The sequence below is a fragment of the Bos mutus genome, chromosome 14 (assembly GCF_027580195.1).
Source record: "Bos mutus isolate GX-2022 chromosome 14, NWIPB_WYAK_1.1, whole genome shotgun sequence".
Lineage (NCBI taxonomy): Eukaryota > Metazoa > Chordata > Mammalia > Artiodactyla > Bovidae > Bos > Bos mutus.
The window spans coordinates 37,732,325-37,749,127 of record NC_091630.1 but is presented as its reverse complement, the minus strand read 5'-3'; the positions used below and the strand labels follow the sequence as shown (position 1 = coordinate 37,749,127).

Sequence of the window (16,803 nt, the reverse complement as noted above, 5' to 3'; positions counted from 1 at the left end):
TCCCCTGAGAAAATCTCAGGTTGTTCTTTCTTGGATGAGAATGACGAAACTGCTGCTGCTGCTGCTAAGTCACTTCAGTTGTGTCCGACTCTTAGCGACCCCATGGACTGCAGCCCACCAGGCTCCTCCGCCCATGGGATTTTCCAGGCAAGAGTACTGGAGTGGGTTGCCATTGCCTTCTCTGAATGACGCAACTACGTGACATCAAACAGAGATAAAGTTTGCAAGCTTCTTCACTGCGTTCCGTTATCAGTGGATGGCCATATGCTTCGTATTTCACAATGCTAACACGTGGGTTTCTTTTCTGAGATCATTGAATGAACTAAGCTTTAAACTCTTCCTCCACAAAGATCTAGAAGACCGTGGGCACAGACCTTCAACCATCCCTTCAGTTCTATCTCAGGGTCCCTGTGGGGATGGAGTGAGACTGAATAGGATTATTTCAAGAAGCACAATACAAGACATCTATGCAACAAAGCTGGACAATATGAAGGCCCCAAATTACGCAGCAGAACACTAGGCCCCATAGACTCCCGGGCTCCACTCCTGGGTCCGAAACTCACTAATGTGCTCTTGAACAAGTGCTCTGATCTTTCTGCTTGTGCAAAAAATGATAACAAAGTAACCACATAAGGTCACTGTGGGGATTCAAGTAAATCGTGTATGTATTTCCTGGCATGGCAGCCAGCACACATAAGGGTTCTGTGTTAGCTATTCGTTCCATCCAGTAAGGATGTGGCAGACAAATCATGGAGCTATCTGTCCCTACAATCACCCCCACCCTCAAATTCAGCAGCGTCCCAGCCTTGAGGGGCTGTCTCTACCGTGTTGCACACGCACTGTTTATTTGGAGAACTGGTATCACCTTCCACGTGTTTCTCCCAGATGTCTGAGGCCACAGCTTTAGAAATACAATCAGCCCCCAACTCCCCAAGCCTACAGGAAGATAATTCAAAACAGGAGAGATGACTGGGAAGAGTAAATGGTCTTCATTCATTTTATTCATACCATAAGTAGCCTGCTTTTCTGGTACTTATATCTTCTGACAGCTGGATGTTGGAAGAAAGTTGTCTGGAAACAGAGATGGTCACAGACAAGCCAACAAACAGTTAACAGGGACAAGAAATAACATCATGCAAATTCTAAAGAATTAGTTGAAAGTAACTTCTGGCCCCAACTGGAGTCACAGAAGTGACTGAGGAAGACTTGTATTATCGAATCACCCAGAGCAGAGGAACATTTGAAATGTAAAAGCACTTGACAGAGTAAAAGGAATATTGGTGCTCTGGCAGGAGGGCTAAAACTGAAGTAGAAGATATTTCAGAGAGATGTGGAAAGACTCAGCTGATGGCAAGGACCCTTTCTGACACCCTCCTGGAACCTTACACCCATGGACTTTTAAAATTTTTAATTGAGATATAATTAACATGCAAAATCATATTAATTTCAGGTGTACGACATAATGAATCAACATTTGTATATACTGCAAAATGGTCGAGATGAGTCTAGTTAACATCCATCACCATACACAGTTAAAAATAATCTCATATGAAACTTTTAAAATCTACTCTCTTAGCAACTTTCAAATAGGCAATACAGTATTATTAACCTTAATCACCATGCTGTACAGAGAATTTTTTATTTAAAAAAGCCAAGGTAGAATATCTGTCTTGAAGCACCTTTCAGTGGCAGGATACCAGGTTTAATTAAATATTAAATCAGTCTGTAAGCTGCCTGTGGCCTATGTGCCCTTGACAGCAATTACATTTTAATATCTACAAAATGAGTTAATATTTACCAAGGGCCAGAATACTATGTAGATCTGGATGATACTCTAAGGAAGCCACAGGAAAAAAAGTAACTTTTCAATTATTCTCAACTTTTAGAAGTCAAGTAAGATGCTCAACAGGCTGTGGACCAGAGTTTTAACGAAATGCAGTCCACCAGTCCATGGGCAATTGGTTCTAGAACCCCCGAGGATACCAAAATCAGTGGATGCTCAAGTTCTTTATATAAAATAGCTTTATATCTGCACATAACCTTAAAGTACATTCCCTCACACACTTCAACTCTAGATCTCTTATAACATCTAATACAATGTAAATGCCACGTTAACATAAATATGTAAATGCTATATAAATAGCTGCTGGAGCAAAGTAAGTTCAAGTTTTGCCTCTTGGAAGTTTCTGGAATTTTAAAAATATATTTTCAACCCATGGTCAGTTGAATCTACAGATGTGGAACCTACGGATATGGAAGGCCGACTGGACAGCTCATACATGACCCCTGAAACTGCTTCCGACCACACTGTACTAAGGCCCAGAGGAAGAATGCTTATTTAACATGAAATATAAATTATTGCCATTCTGAACAAACAGTACGATATGCAGCAAAGTGTACATTCTCTCTCTCTCTGCCCCAGGGGTACTCTCCAGCTAGGACTGAACTCATGCTCACAGATGACGCCGATTGCAGATGAATGGCCTGCTTGTGGTGGTTCACTAGGCTGTGCGGATCCCGCAGCTTCATCTGCAGGCAGCAAACAAACCTGGGAGGGGCGGCCTCCAGCAGGAACCCAGGAACCGTAACACACCACTCTCTTTTTCTCAATTCTCTGAATATATGAGCAGGAAAGGAAAAAGCAATGGAATCCACTTCAAACCAAAGGATAAAACCCATTTCACCTGCTGGTATCTCTATCGTGTGCTAAGGTAGACAAGCCTTTTAACAATAATTATGAGAATAATAACAGCTCCCAGTCATGGAGAACTATGCTGTGAGTTAAGCACTCTGAATACTTTACAGCTAAATGTAAATTTCCTCATCTGTAAGTGAAAGATAAGAAGGCACCTATTTTATTATGTTATTATGAGGATTCCAGGAGAAGAGAAGAAAAAAGCACTCTGGAAGTTGAGGCAGCAGGGTTTGAAAGAGACATACATGGGTTAAAAGCCCAAATGAGATTTCTATGATTTGATCTTGCTGAGTTCTAGTTTCCTCTTCTCCAAAGTGGAGATGAAGCCACCACCTTGAAAAGGAATCGAAAGAGACGACTGGTCAAATACCAGCTGGTGTCTACATTACCAGGAGGGGTTCAACAAATGCTTATACCCTGTATCCTATGATACATGCGAACAGCTTCTGTTAACCTCTGTCTGCAGTCATTCAATCATTCAATGTCAAGAGTATCCACAGAAGCACTTCCTTTTGTAACAATGATAATTTTACCCAGTTTAATAAGTCGGACACTGGTTTAACAGCTTTACATCTATGAACTCATTTAATCATCATCACAATCCAGGGAGGCAGGTACTGTAATCCCCATCTTACAGACAAACATACAGACAAACATACTCAGGCACAGAGTTCAGGTAACATGCCCAGGCTCAAACAGATGGTACCTGAGTTAGCAGCAAGTCTCCCTAGTCTATCCTCCTAACCTTGATGTGACAGAGTATATGGGGGTCAACCTGTTTGAGCTGCTATACTTGGATATATATCTTGAGATAAGCAATGGATGCTCTCACCACCAACTACAATGTGTTGAATAACTTATCAACTTCTGAAATAACATTTTGTGTGTTTTCTTAGAATTCCTTAAAATACTATGATTTTAAATGAGATGCCTTTTAAATGAGATGCCTGTAACTAGTTCATCTTGTTCCATGTGCCAGAATACTATAAATAAATGTGCTTCTTTTTCTAAGGAGCACCTAAATAAATCTCACATTAAACCACAATCCTGAGTTTTGCAATATAAGTCCAAATCAAAAGAAGATATATTAGGGCAGTCTGAATGTTATCTGTTTTATTAGACTAATGACTTCCATACCAAAAAAATCTGAATATTCTCCTTATCTCTAATATTCATGTCTTCACAGTCATAGCAGTACTGTATGGTATTTCAAACTATCCTTTTACAAATTTAATTAACTCAAATATTAAACATCAATGATGATAATCTATTTCTCTGCTTAAGAGGAATCTCTGGGGGAACAGATGAGAGAGAAAGGTTAAAGAATTCTGGAATTCTATCCTTCAAAGTAGGACAGGGCATCTACCTATAAATCATGCTCTTTGTTTATTAAGATAATTAAGCCTAACAGTACACTTAACTTTCAGACTCAACAATTGTCTGGCATGAACAATCTCCACTTTTTCTAAAACAAAGGGGATGTGTTCAAAGGGGTCCTCTGCAAGCTCCCTGTACAATGCATGCTATTTTAAAACATGATTTATGTGTCTAATTCCTGGAGCTGCCTTGAAAAATATACTGGGTTTTTCCTTGCATGCACCCTATTAGGAGAAGACACTCCAATCTGAAGAGTGCACTCTGTTTCAGACTGCAGGGCGCTATATCATGTCAGCATTTTCATTAAATACGTTCAAGCTGGACCTTAAACAAATGGAACGGAGAATCACAGCTGCAGCCACTGCAGAGAGACACACTTATCCGGCCAGGAGGCTTACATAAGAGGTGTAGGGCAGTCAGGGTGAAACCCAAGTGTCATCATCTGAACACGACTGCTTTGAGATTTGCTCACATTCTTCACATAAATGGAATCACGTAACACTGAGCGGATTTCTCATTTTATTTGCCTTATAGCACAAAACTGTAGGTTGACATATTAAGTTGTTTTCCCCTAAAGGATTGGGCTCTAATTAGGGAAAACTGGGAACTTCTGCCTAGAGGGAAAGTGGGATGCGCGGGAAGCCTGGAGGCCAGAGAAGGAATGATTTAGCCTCCATCCCTGAAGACCTAGGGCATCCAGGAATATTACTGGAGTCACTCCCCTGAGGACCTGGGACGGAGGTGACAAGAACCCCCTACCTCCTGTGCGGGCGCGCGCACACACACACACACACACACACACAGAGTCAAGGAGCTCGGAACAAGCAATCAGCAGCAGGCGAAATGCCCTCGGAGCACCTGTCCTCTCACAGCACATTTCCAACTGGCACGTTCAGCAGAGACTGGAGCCAGCCCGCCAGGGACGGCTGCCTCTCCCCGCGTACCCTGTCCGCGGCTTTGCTTTCTCAACTCCTCAAGCTGGAGCCCCGCTAACAAAAGGTGCTTCCCACGACGTGAAGATAATAAAAACAAACCTCCCCTTCCCGCGGCGCCACCCTCCAACTTTAGAAACTACAGTCAACTTACTGGGATGCAGGCGACAGGGAGCCTTCAAGGGGGACCCCGCTCCGGCTGCGCAGAGCCCAGCTGGCCCCGCACTGCCCCGGCGGCTGCGGCGGGTGCGGGGCGAGGCACTGCCGTTCTGCACCAGCCGCCTCGGCTCCGCGGTGCCCGGAGCCCGGCACTCGCTGGGGCGCACCGCCTGGCGGCAGCGGCGACAACGAAAACTACACGGGTCCGCGTGGTCCCGAGCGCTGCCGCAGCCGCCCGCCCTGGGGTGCAGCGCTCCGAGCCCCTGGTGCGTGTCTCTGGCTCCGAGGGAATCGCGGCTCTACAAGAAAGGCGGCCGGGGAAAAGCCGAGTCGCTGCTGCCGGGAGAGCCGCCAGCCCGCTCCCAAGCGGTCTGTCACATCGCGGGCGCGGCGGGAAGCGAGCCGGCGAGCAGGCACCTCAGTTTGCACTCGCAGCCGCGCCGCGGAGAATGACAAGCTCCGAGGCGGTGCAGCCGTGCGGGGCGCGGGGTGCCACTGCGCATGAGCCCGGCTGGCTGCGGCACGTCACGGGGGGGCGGGACGGGGAGGGGTGGGAGGGACGAGAAGGGGCGGGGAGGGGTTGAGCCGGGCGGGGCCGGGTGGGAGCTAGATGCCCAGCTACGCCGCGGGAAGGTACAGGAAGTCTGCAGCCTGGGGTTCTGTGAACCTAAAGCTGTTGTGTTTGAACTTGTTTGCTCCAGAGTCCATTGTCCCTTTAAAACTACTCTTTACTCTAAGTGATCCTTTAGGGCTCTGGGCAAACCTACAAAAGTCAGTTTAACTCATGTTATGGTTTAACCTTAAAGAGCTGGGATTGAGGGGACAATGTACCTTGGCTGTACATTAAAATAACTTACTGAGCGAATAGGAGCCCTTTTGCCCTGACCGCACCCCAGAATCCAGAATAGAACGTACATGAGAATCTCTGGATGGGGCCCAGCTATCATTAGGCTGTAAAGCTTCCCAGTTGAGATCAAGGTACATTAGAGCTTCTTAAACTTTTAATGTGTGATAGAATCTTCAGGAGATTTTCTTAAAATGCAGGTTCGTATTCAGTGAGTTTGGGCACTGTGGGAAGGTTCTACATTTCTAACAAGCACTATTGATGTCAGTCTGGACCACCCCATCTTTACTACTCAAGTGTGGTCTAGAATCTAGAGCAGAGTTTTCCTTCTGCATGAGAATCACTTTTGTAGCTATCTGAAAATATCTCCAGGCCTTATCTTCAGTGGTTATGGCTCAGCCCTGGGCAAAGGTGGGACCCTGGAATTTCATTCCTAAGGAGCACTCTGATGAGTCCGATAGAGGGTAAAGCATCTGCCTACAATGTGGGAGACCCGGGTTCGACCCCTGGGTCGGGAAGATCCCCTGAAGAAGGAAATGGCAACCCACTCCAGTACTCTTGCCTGAAAAATCCCATGGACTGAGAAGCCCGGTAGGCTACAGTCCATGGGGTCGCAAAGAGTCCGACAGACTGAGTGACTTCACTTCACTTCAGATTATTAGACCAGCAATTAGGAGTTGGGAATAGACCTTTGAAGTGGGAAGCACCAAGCCTGGTGTTGAACTCAGGACATCCAAGCCCAAGTCTGACTCCCAAGTCCAAGTTCAGCTCCAAGCCCACTGGAGCTTTATATGATTATTCCAAATTTTCTGTAATTATTATGCATTACTTAGGAAAAATACATAAATCGCATTACATACATAACACACATGCTGTATTCCTTACACATATCATTTGTGTGTGTGTGTGTGAGTATATGTGTGTCTGACTATTTGCAACTCCATGGACATAGAATTTACCAGGCAAGAATACTGGAGTGGGTTGCCATTTCATACTCCAGGGGATCTTCCTGACCCAGGGATCGGACCCACATCTCATGTGTTTCCTGCATTGGCAGATGGGATCTTTATCAACTGCGCCACCTGGGGAGCCTACACATATCATTAAAGGAGGCTTAAATCTGGCCTGGGAAGAAGGTTGATTAGGAGAGGAGGTGTGGGTGTAGAGAGCAAAGTGATGGAGTAAGAAATGTTAGATGGCCTGTTTCATAGTGCACATAGAGGGAGGGATGCTTGGGAAGAAAGAAACCTTGGACTCAACCTAGGTCCTGGAAAAGTGACTTGGAGAAGACTTGGTCTCCTGGACCAAGGACCAGACTTGGCCTCCTGATTGGTACCATCAGGTGAAACTCAGTGTTCCAGAACATTTGAATGTATGACGAGTCATGTACATTACCTCACTGAAATCTCACAATGGTCTTATAAATTGAATACAAAAAAAAGATTTATGCTCATTTTACTAATTTAAAAAAATTGCCTTGCTCACACAGTGGAACTTGAATGAGACTACAGATCTGTGTGTTAGATGCAGCTTCTATAACTCTAAGAAAAACGAGTAAGCTCTTACAAGGAAGAAGGTTTCTGTTTATTATTCACATCTGATTAAGGTTGTGCCTAAGTTCTGAGTTAGCAAATCTTTCATTTTTGGGGAGAAGAAATCCATTCTGCATCTTCACCCCAGTTTGGCAGCTGCACAGATTGGGATGCAAAATGTTGTCCTAACAGCATCTCAAGGGCTTCCCTGGTGGCTCAGATGGTGAAGAATCCACCTGCAATGCAAGAGACCTGGGTTCAATTCTTGGTTCAGAAAGATCCTCTGGAGAAGGGCATGGCAACCCACTCCAGTAGTCTTACCTGGAAAATTTCATGGACAGAGGAGCCTGGCGAGCTACAGTCCATGGACTTGAAAAGAATATCACCCCGCCCCACCCCTTGAGCCTCCATCCCTCCCAGCCACCCCCAATTGACTTTGAGTTCCCCTGTGGCTTAAATGGTAAAGAATCTGTCTGCAGTGCAGGAGACCCTGGTTTGATTCCTGGGTCAGGAAGATGCCCTGGAGAAGGAAATGACAACCCATTCCAGTATTCTTGCCTGGAGAATCCCATAGACAGAGGAACCTGGTGGCCTACAGTTCATGGGATTGAAAGAGTTGGACATGAGTGAGTGACTAACACACTCACTCAAGATCATCTCAGTTTTAGGACATTACAGTTGCATAGTGCAGGCTTCACTGAGAGCTTCAAAAAGCAACACTCATGTTTTCTGGTGACAAGCATGATTACCATCCTCATTTTATCCAGGGCTAACCCTGGGTTGGGAAGATCTCCTGGGCAAGGAAATGGCAACCCACTCCAGTACTCTTTTCTGGAAAATCCCATGGATGGAGGAGCCTGGAAGGCTACAGTTCATGGGGTCACAGAGACCAACACAACTGAGCGACTTCACTAAAGAAACTAAGTGATTTAGACAAAATCCAGGCAAGAGCCAGTCTCAGGCCTCGGTCCTTCTTCTCTGTTCTCCTGTCACTAAATGACCTCCTGAATACTGTTTTTCATTTCCAAATTTTTACTGATTTTCCATCAGTAAGTTAGAACCAAAGATATTACAGAATCATTCCTTGATATAGAACCAGAAGTGTCAGGAACAATTCTTGTAGTAACTGTTCTGGACTATATTTCCAATGTAGAGTAAAGTTTTGGAAGAAAGTGCATGATATTTGGGCTTCCCTGGTGGCTCAGATGGTAAAGAATCTGCCTGCAAAGTGAGAGACCAGGGTTGGATCCCTGGGTCAGGAAGTTCCCCTGGAGAAGGGAATGGCAACCAACTCCAGTATTCTTGCCTGGAGAATTCCATGGACAGAGGGTGGGATATTTATACACAGTCTACCAATCCAGAAGTTTGCTTCAGAATGCTGTATTGTAAACTACGTCCGACCCACCCTTGTCTTTCAGTTCAGTTCAGTTCAGTCACTCAGTCATGTTCAACCAATCGTGACCCCGTGGACTGCAGCACACTAGGCTTCCCTGTCCTTCGCCAACTCCTGGAGCTTGCTCAAATTCATGTCCTAAATTGGTGATCCCATCCTACCATCTTATCCTCTTTTGTCCCCTTCTCCTCTGGCCTTCAATCTTTCCCAGCATCAGGGTCTTTTCCAATGAGTCAGTTCTTTGCATCAGGTGGCCAAAGTATTGGAGTTTCAGCTTCAGCATCAGTCCTTCCAATGAATATTCAGGACTGATTTCCTTTAGGATGGACTGGTTGGGTCTCTGCAGCCCAAGGGACTCTCAAGAGTCTTCTTCAACACTACAGTTCAAAAGCATCAATTCTTCGGCGCTCAGCTTTCTTTATAGTCCAACTCTCACATCCATACATGACTACTGGAAAAACCATAGCTTTGACTGGACAAAACTTTGTTGGTAATGTCTCTGCTTTTTAATATGCTGTCAAGGTTGTTCATAGCTTTTCTTCCAAGGAGTGTCTTAATTTCATGGCTGCAGTCACCATCTGCAGTGATTTTGGAGCCCCCCAAAATAAAGTCTGCCACTGTTTACACTTTTCCCCATCTACTTGCCATGAAGTAGATTGCTGGGACCAGATGCCATGATCTCAGTTTTCTGAATGTTGAATTTTAAGCCAAGTTTTTCATTCTCCTCTTTCACTTTCATCAAGAGGCTTTTTAGTTCTTCTTCGCTTTCTGCTGTAAAGGTGGTATCATCTGCATATCTGAGGTTATTGATATTTTTCCTGGCAATCTTGATCCCAGCTTGTGCTTCATCCAGCCCAGCATTTCTCATGATGTACTCTGCATATAAGTTAAATAAGCAGATAAGCAGGGTGACAATATACAGCCTTGACGTACTCCTTTCCTAATTTGAAACCAGTCTTGTTCCGTGTTGAGTTCTAACTATTGCTTCTTGACCTGCATACAGATTTCTTAAGAGGCAGGTCTGCTGCTGCTGCTGCTAAGTCGCTTCAGTCGTATCCGACTCTGTGCGACCCCATAGGTGGCAGCCCACCAACCTCCCCCGTCCCTGGGATTCTCCAGGCAAGAACACTGGATTGGGTTGCCATTTCCTTCTCCAATGCATGAAAGTGAAAAGTGAAAGTGAAGTCGCTCAGTCATGTCCGACTTTTTGTAACTCCATGGACAGCAGCCCACCAAGCTCCTCTGTCCATGGGATTCTCCAGGAAAGAGCACTGGAGTGGGGTGCCATTGCAGGTCAGGTGGTCTGGTATTCCCAGCTCTTTAAGAATTTTCCACAGTTTTGTGGTGATCCACACAGTCAAAGGCTTTGGCATAGTCAATAAAGCAGAAATAGATGTTTTTCTGGAACTCTCTTGCTTTTTCTATGATCCAACAGATGTTGGCAATTTGATCTCTGGCTCCTCTGCCTTTTCTAAATCCAGCTTGAACATGTGGAAGTTCACGGTTCATGTACTGTTGAAGCCTGGCTTGGAGAATTTTGAGCATTACTTTGCTAGCATGTGAGATGCGTGCAATTATGCAATAGTTTGAACATTCTTTGGCATTGCCTTTCTTTGGGATTGGAATGAAAATTGACCTTTTCCAGTCCTGTGGCCACTGCTGAGTTCTTGAAATTTGATGGCATATTGAGTGTGGCCCTTTCTCAGCATCATCTTTCAGGATTTGAAGTAGCTCAAGTGGAATTCCATCACCTTCACTAGCTTTGCTTCCTAAGGCCCACCTGACTTTGCATTCCAGGATGTCTAGCTCTAGGTGAGTGAGCACACCATCATGGTTATCTGGGTCATGAAGATGTTTTTTGTATAGTTCTTCTGTGTATTCTTGCCTTCTTGTATTCTGTCTCTTCTTAATATCTCTGCTTCTGTTAGGTCCGTACCTTTTCTGTCCTTTATTGTGCCCATTTTTGCATGAAATGTACCCTCGGTATCTCTAATTTTCTTGAAGAGATCTCTAGTCTTTCCCATTCTATTGTTTCCCTCTATTTCTTTGCATTAATCACTGAGGAAGGCTTTCTTATCTCTCCTTGCTTTCTTTGGAACTCTGCATTCAAATGGGTATAGCTTTCCTTTTCTCCTTTGCCTTTCTCTTCTTGTCTTTTCTCAGCTATTTGTAAGACCTCCTCAGACAACCATTTTGCCTTTTTGCATTTCTTTTTCTTGGGGATGGTCTTGATCACTGCCTCCTGTACAATGTCACGAACATCTGTCCATAGTTCTTCAGGCACTCTATCAGATCTAATCCCTTGAATCTATTTGTTACTTCCACTGTATAATCGTAAGGGATTTGATTTAGGTCATACCTGAATGGTCTAGTGATTTTCCCTACTTTCTTCAATTTAGGTCTGATTTTGGCAATAAGAATTTCATGATCTAAGCCACAGTCAGCTCCTGGTCTTATTTTTGCTGACTGTATAGAGCTTCTCCATCTTTGGCTGCAAATAATATAATCAATCTGATTTTGGTATTGACCATCTGGTGATGTCCATGTGTAGAGTCTTCTCTTGTGTTGTCAGAAGAGAGTGTTTGCCATGACCAGTGAGTTCTCTTGCCAAAACTCTGTTAGCCTTTGACCTGCTTGTTTTGTACTCCAAGGCCAAATTTGCATGCTATTCCAGGTATCTCTTGACTTCCTACTTTTGCATTCCAGTCCCCTATAATGAAAAGGACATCTTTTTTGAGTGTTAGTTCTAGAAGGTCTTGTAGGTCTTCATAGAACCATTCAACTTCAGCTTCTTCAGCATTACTGGTAGGGACATAGACTTGTATTACTGCGATATTGAGTTGTTTGCCTTGGAAATGAACAGAGGTCATTCTGTTGTTTTTGAGATTGCATCCAAGTACTGCATTTTGGACTCTTGTTGACTATGATGGCTACTCCATTTCTTCTAAGGGATTCTTGTCCACAGTAGTAGATCTAATGGTCATCTGAGTTAAATTCACCCATTCCAGTCCATTTTACTCCCAATGTAAAGACAATGTAACATCTTTACTTCAATTAGAGCTACTCCTCTCTGTGATTATGAAAAAATTAATAAATGAACACCCTAATTAAAAGAGAATTCTCTGTAAATTAGGGAGTTGATTGTGGAACTCTGTTAGTTCAGTTTTTAATAAGAAAATATTTTAAAGAAAAAAAAATCATAAAAAAGTCAGCATAATAGTCATGTTGGGATTTTTAGGAGAGGTGTCCCAACTTGTGATCCTGTTTTCTGAAGTGTTAGAAACTCCAGTCAAATTATTTATTTGTAGAATGTATGAATTCATTTGAATATTGACTTTTTGAGAACCAGGATTTAATTTTATAAAAAGTTAATTAGTTTGACCCACTGCCATTGTATTTTGAGCCACTATCACTGGCATTAAACACATGAAATATATAACATTGCTTTAATATTGACCGTGTCTTAATATTGATTGTGTCTGATTTAGAACTTGTTTCTCATTAGCTTCTGTTGTTGTCTGGCAAGAATAGCAGCAATGTTTTTTTTTTCCCCTCCTCTGAGATTTGATTTCCTTATGGGTCAGCAAAGCCTGCTCTTTGGCTTAGAATTTCTTCATTCAATGCCTCTAAAAGTCCCAATGGTAAGGATTTCAATTATACAGATGCTAGCAACTCCATTGAACCTATTTTCTGCTCATTAAAGAAACTGTACCTAGAATAGATTCTTATTCAATTCTTTCTGCTAAGAATCACAGGTTGATCATTGCGCTGAGAGGTTCTGGCCCCCCAATTTTTTGTATTTGTTAATTACATTTCTTTATCCATCTCACTCAAAGAGATTCTTTGACATGAAAATCTTCTACCTTCTGCCTGCTTCATAGTTACAGTCCAGCTCAGAGAACTGTGGGGAGTCCAGGTGACTGGCAAAGCTGAGACAAAAATGGGAACATAGAATTAGATTTCACTTGGAAAGAATGAGGTTGCCATAAAAGGTTAATACAAGTTGTGCTTGATTTCTGGACATGGCTTATTACCAAGTTTGCCTTGTTTGAACACATGCAGCTGCTAGTAAATTCCCTAGAAATCATAACTGAATCCCTGGTGGGATATGGGGGTGGGAGGAGGTGAGACTGGGGATAGTTAGGTGAACTTTCTGTTTTGTTCTGTTTTTTATCCTGAGCAACTTTTGGAATCTATTGAAAAGCTAAATTCCTCTTTCCCTGACATAGGAAAATTAAGAAGTGCCTGAATTTCAAATGCTACTTCTCAATTGTTTGTGCTAAATTCTTTAGAACTTAGAGCAGCCTGATTTTCAGGCTAGCTCCAAAATGTTTTTTTACAATAAATTAATACAGTGTTCAATGGCAACTCCGAGCCTGAAAGGAAATAGGTGCTGGGGGAAGGTTCTGGCCCAATGATAAGAGTGGGGTCTGGGGCAGGGGAGAATGAAATTTAGGGGCCAAAGAGGAAGACTGCCTATGGTCTTGGTGGCTGAGAAGCAGAGACTGATAAAGATTGTTTATCAGTAGCTTCTGAGATAAACTTGGGATAACTATTGGCCTGTGACCAAGAAAAGAAATAGCAGTTGAAACTGGACCTGCAGCTTAGTGCTTACATCTAGTAAAAGTGTAAAGGGCCTCACATTTGTCTTAATCTATAGGAAAGAATGATCAGAGACTACTAAATAGGTTATAAATCCCTTACAAATGGATAAATACTTTAAAGAACTGTTACAGAAATGTACCTTAAATTTTAATGTCTGAGAATTACCTACCCCTCTCTCCCAGACATGTTACCCACTAATAGAAGGAGAAGGTAGCCAGTGGAGAGGCCATGGGCACAGTTAGAACCACACATAGTTGGCTGGCCCTGGCTTCTGGTATCCCTATCTGTCAGCTACAATCACATGACTACCATCTTTGATTACCTGACATGGAGTAACAATAGTTTTAAGCACATGCATGTGTGCTCAGTCATGTCTGATTCTTTGTGATTCCACGCTCTGTAGCCCTCCATGCTGCTCTGTCCATGAAATTTTCCAGACAAGCACACTAAAGTGGGTTGCCATTTCCTGCTCTAGGGGATCTTACTGACCTGGGGATTGAACCTGTATCTCCTTCATTGGCAGGCAGATTTTTTATCACCGAGCCACCTGGAAAGCCCATAGTAAGTTACTAATGAATGCCAGATATTAAAATTAACTTTTTTTTCCTCCTAGAGTCAAAATCTGCAGCTAGATGTCTCCTAATGCCTGTTTTATCATTTTAATGTAAGCAGTGATTAACTGTGGCTCATCAGAGAGTGCTTTCCCTTTTTGACAGAAGACTTAGGAGTGACTTTAGGGCTCCTCTGAGAATAGGGAAACCTTGTAGAAAAGGCTTTCAGGGGAGATCAAGACAAAGCCTGCTAATGTTACTCTGTGGCCTCACACATACTGCAAAGGAAAAGGCAGGGCTTAGGACTTGACACTTCCAGATCTTTCTAATGGGAGAAAGAAATTATGGTGGGAAAAGAGACAGTACTTATAAAAGTGAGAGCAGAGTGCCTTAAGGAGATGTCTTTATATTACAGATTATTCCCATCACCCTTTGTCATTCTAACCTTACATAGTCCTTAAATTTCTATCTTGATGTCACTGCTTAAGGTTTGTGGCTTTAAAAGTAATGGGAGGATGTGTTACTCATAATATTGACAGAGATTCCTTTGTTCACTTTTTACTTGTTCTGCCTTCATCACTTCCATAGAATGTAATTCTCACACACTCCAGTTGGAAGTACGAAGTCCATTTAGAACTGGAGGGATATGTGCTGTTTACTTGAATTTCTTCCTCAGTCTGCCTAAGCTTACTTATCTGCAAAATGAGAAGGTTTAAGGTGGCTGTTATTATTCTCGGAAAGAGTCAGCTATTTACCTGTTCCTTCTCCCCATGAAGAAGGAGCATTTAGTTTCTGCTGAACTCTCTTCCCTTCCTTATGCCCAAAGAGGAAAACACTTTCTAGAGTGGGGTGTTAGGAAAGACTAGGGAGAATGAGGGCCCCTCAAAGTTTCCACATACTTGGTGGCCAAACCTACTATTCTGAACAAGCTACTGAAGCTCTTAGAATTTGAGATGTTACTTGTACGGTTGGTGGTCACCCTCCTAGTGGAATCCAACCGTATTCTTTGAGGGATGGAAAAAAGCACAAGCACGTAGCCCGATACAACAGTAGACCTTGGAGATTTCACAGAAATTCACACAGAAGAATTCCCAGAGGCAAAACCCATAAAATAAACCATCACTCCAAGACATCTTGTAAAAACAGCAGTTGGTTTCAGAAATATTTAATCCCAAATTCCACTGAAGTGCACATGGCATTTCCTGTTTCTGGAAACAGAAGAAAATTAAGCTCTGCTTGAAAGAAAGACAGCAGAGCCAGATGTTGGTGTTGGTAATGATCTGCAGAGCCTGACGCTCATGTGGCAGCAGTCCGGGAAACACATGACAGCTGTCTGAAGCCATGGGAGCCTAATTTCTCTTGGCTAGAAAAGAAACAAAGTGTACAGGCTGTGTTGTTTATATATACAATGGACAGCTGAGCCCAAGAGACATGATTTTGGTTTGTAGAGCCAGTAACAGCAATTTTAAATATTATTTATATTCCTTTGACAAACTTTCTCCAAATCACTTATTCAAGGAATGTTCAGTATCCAACCAACTACAATGCCATTCTAAAGTGATTTCTTTTCCCCAGAAAATGCTAGCCTATTTAAAAAACCAATTATAGGCAATTTGATAGTGGTTTGCTTTGTCTATATTAGCAATTAGAATTTTGTTCTGAAAATACATGATTGGGCGTCTTGATAAAAAGAGCCTTGGGTATACAATGGTGATTAAAACCTACTTTATCTTTTATTTTACCCCACCCGGATTCTTCTGCTTTGGTCAAACTGGTTTGCTCTTCTTCATTGCTTCACATCCTTTGAGGTTTATTGCTTTAGTGTGTTTCCCTGTTTAGTTTTTTGATTCCTTGCATTATTCAATTCTATTCAATTTGACTTTTACAGGGATAAAATTTTCCCATTTTAACTATTTGTTTCCCCTCTTTTAAAAACTTGTAATATAATTGACCTAGAACACTATGTTAATTCCAGGTGTACAACATAGTGATTCAATATTTCTATCAGATCAGATCAGATCAGTCGCTCAGTCGTGTCCGACTCTTTGCGACCCCATGAATCGCAGCACGCCAGGCCTCCCTGTCCATCACCAACTCCCAGAGTTCACTGAGACTCACGTCCAACGAGTCAGTGATGCCATCCAGCCATCTCATCCTCTGTCGTCCCCTTCTCCTCCTGCCCCCAATCCCTCCCAGCATCAGAGTCTTTTCCAATGAGTCAACTCTTCGCATGAGGTGGCCAAAGTACTGGAGTTTCAGCTTTAGCATCATTCCTTCCAAAGAAATCCCAGGGCTGATCTCCTTCAGAATGGACTGGTTGGACCTCCTTGCAGTCCAAGGGACTCTCAAGAGTCTTCTCCAACACCACAGTTCAAAAGCATCAATTCTTCGGCGCTCAGCCTTCTTCACAGTCCAACTCTCACATCCATACACGACCACAGGAAAAACCATAGCCTTGACTAGACGAACCTTTGTTGGCAAAGTAATGTCTCTGCTTTTGAATATGCTATCTAGGTTGGTCATAACTTTCCTTCCAAGGAGTAAGTGTCTTTTAATTTCATGGCTGCCATCACCATCTGTAGTGATTTTGGATCCCAGAAAAATAAAGTCTGACACTGTTTCCACTGTTTCCCCATCTATTTCCCATGAAGTGATGGAACCGGATGCCATGATCTTCGTTTTCTGAATGTTGAGCTTTAAGCCAACTTTTTCACT

At 43.1% G+C, this 16,803-nt stretch overlaps 1 protein-coding gene across 2 annotated transcripts in view; it reads right to left on the bottom strand.

The window, feature by feature from the left end:
• PAG1 (phosphoprotein membrane anchor with glycosphingolipid microdomains 1) overlaps positions 1-5,640 on the bottom strand; it is a 159,935-nt gene extending 154,295 nt beyond the window's left edge. For both annotated transcript variants that reach the window (XM_070382206.1, XM_070382208.1), the window contains exon 1: positions 5,159-5,640. The gene's annotated coding sequence lies outside the window, so the exon portion shown is untranslated. The remainder of the gene's footprint in view (positions 1-5,158) is intronic.
• Between the last annotated feature and the right edge of the window lie 11,163 nt (positions 5,641-16,803).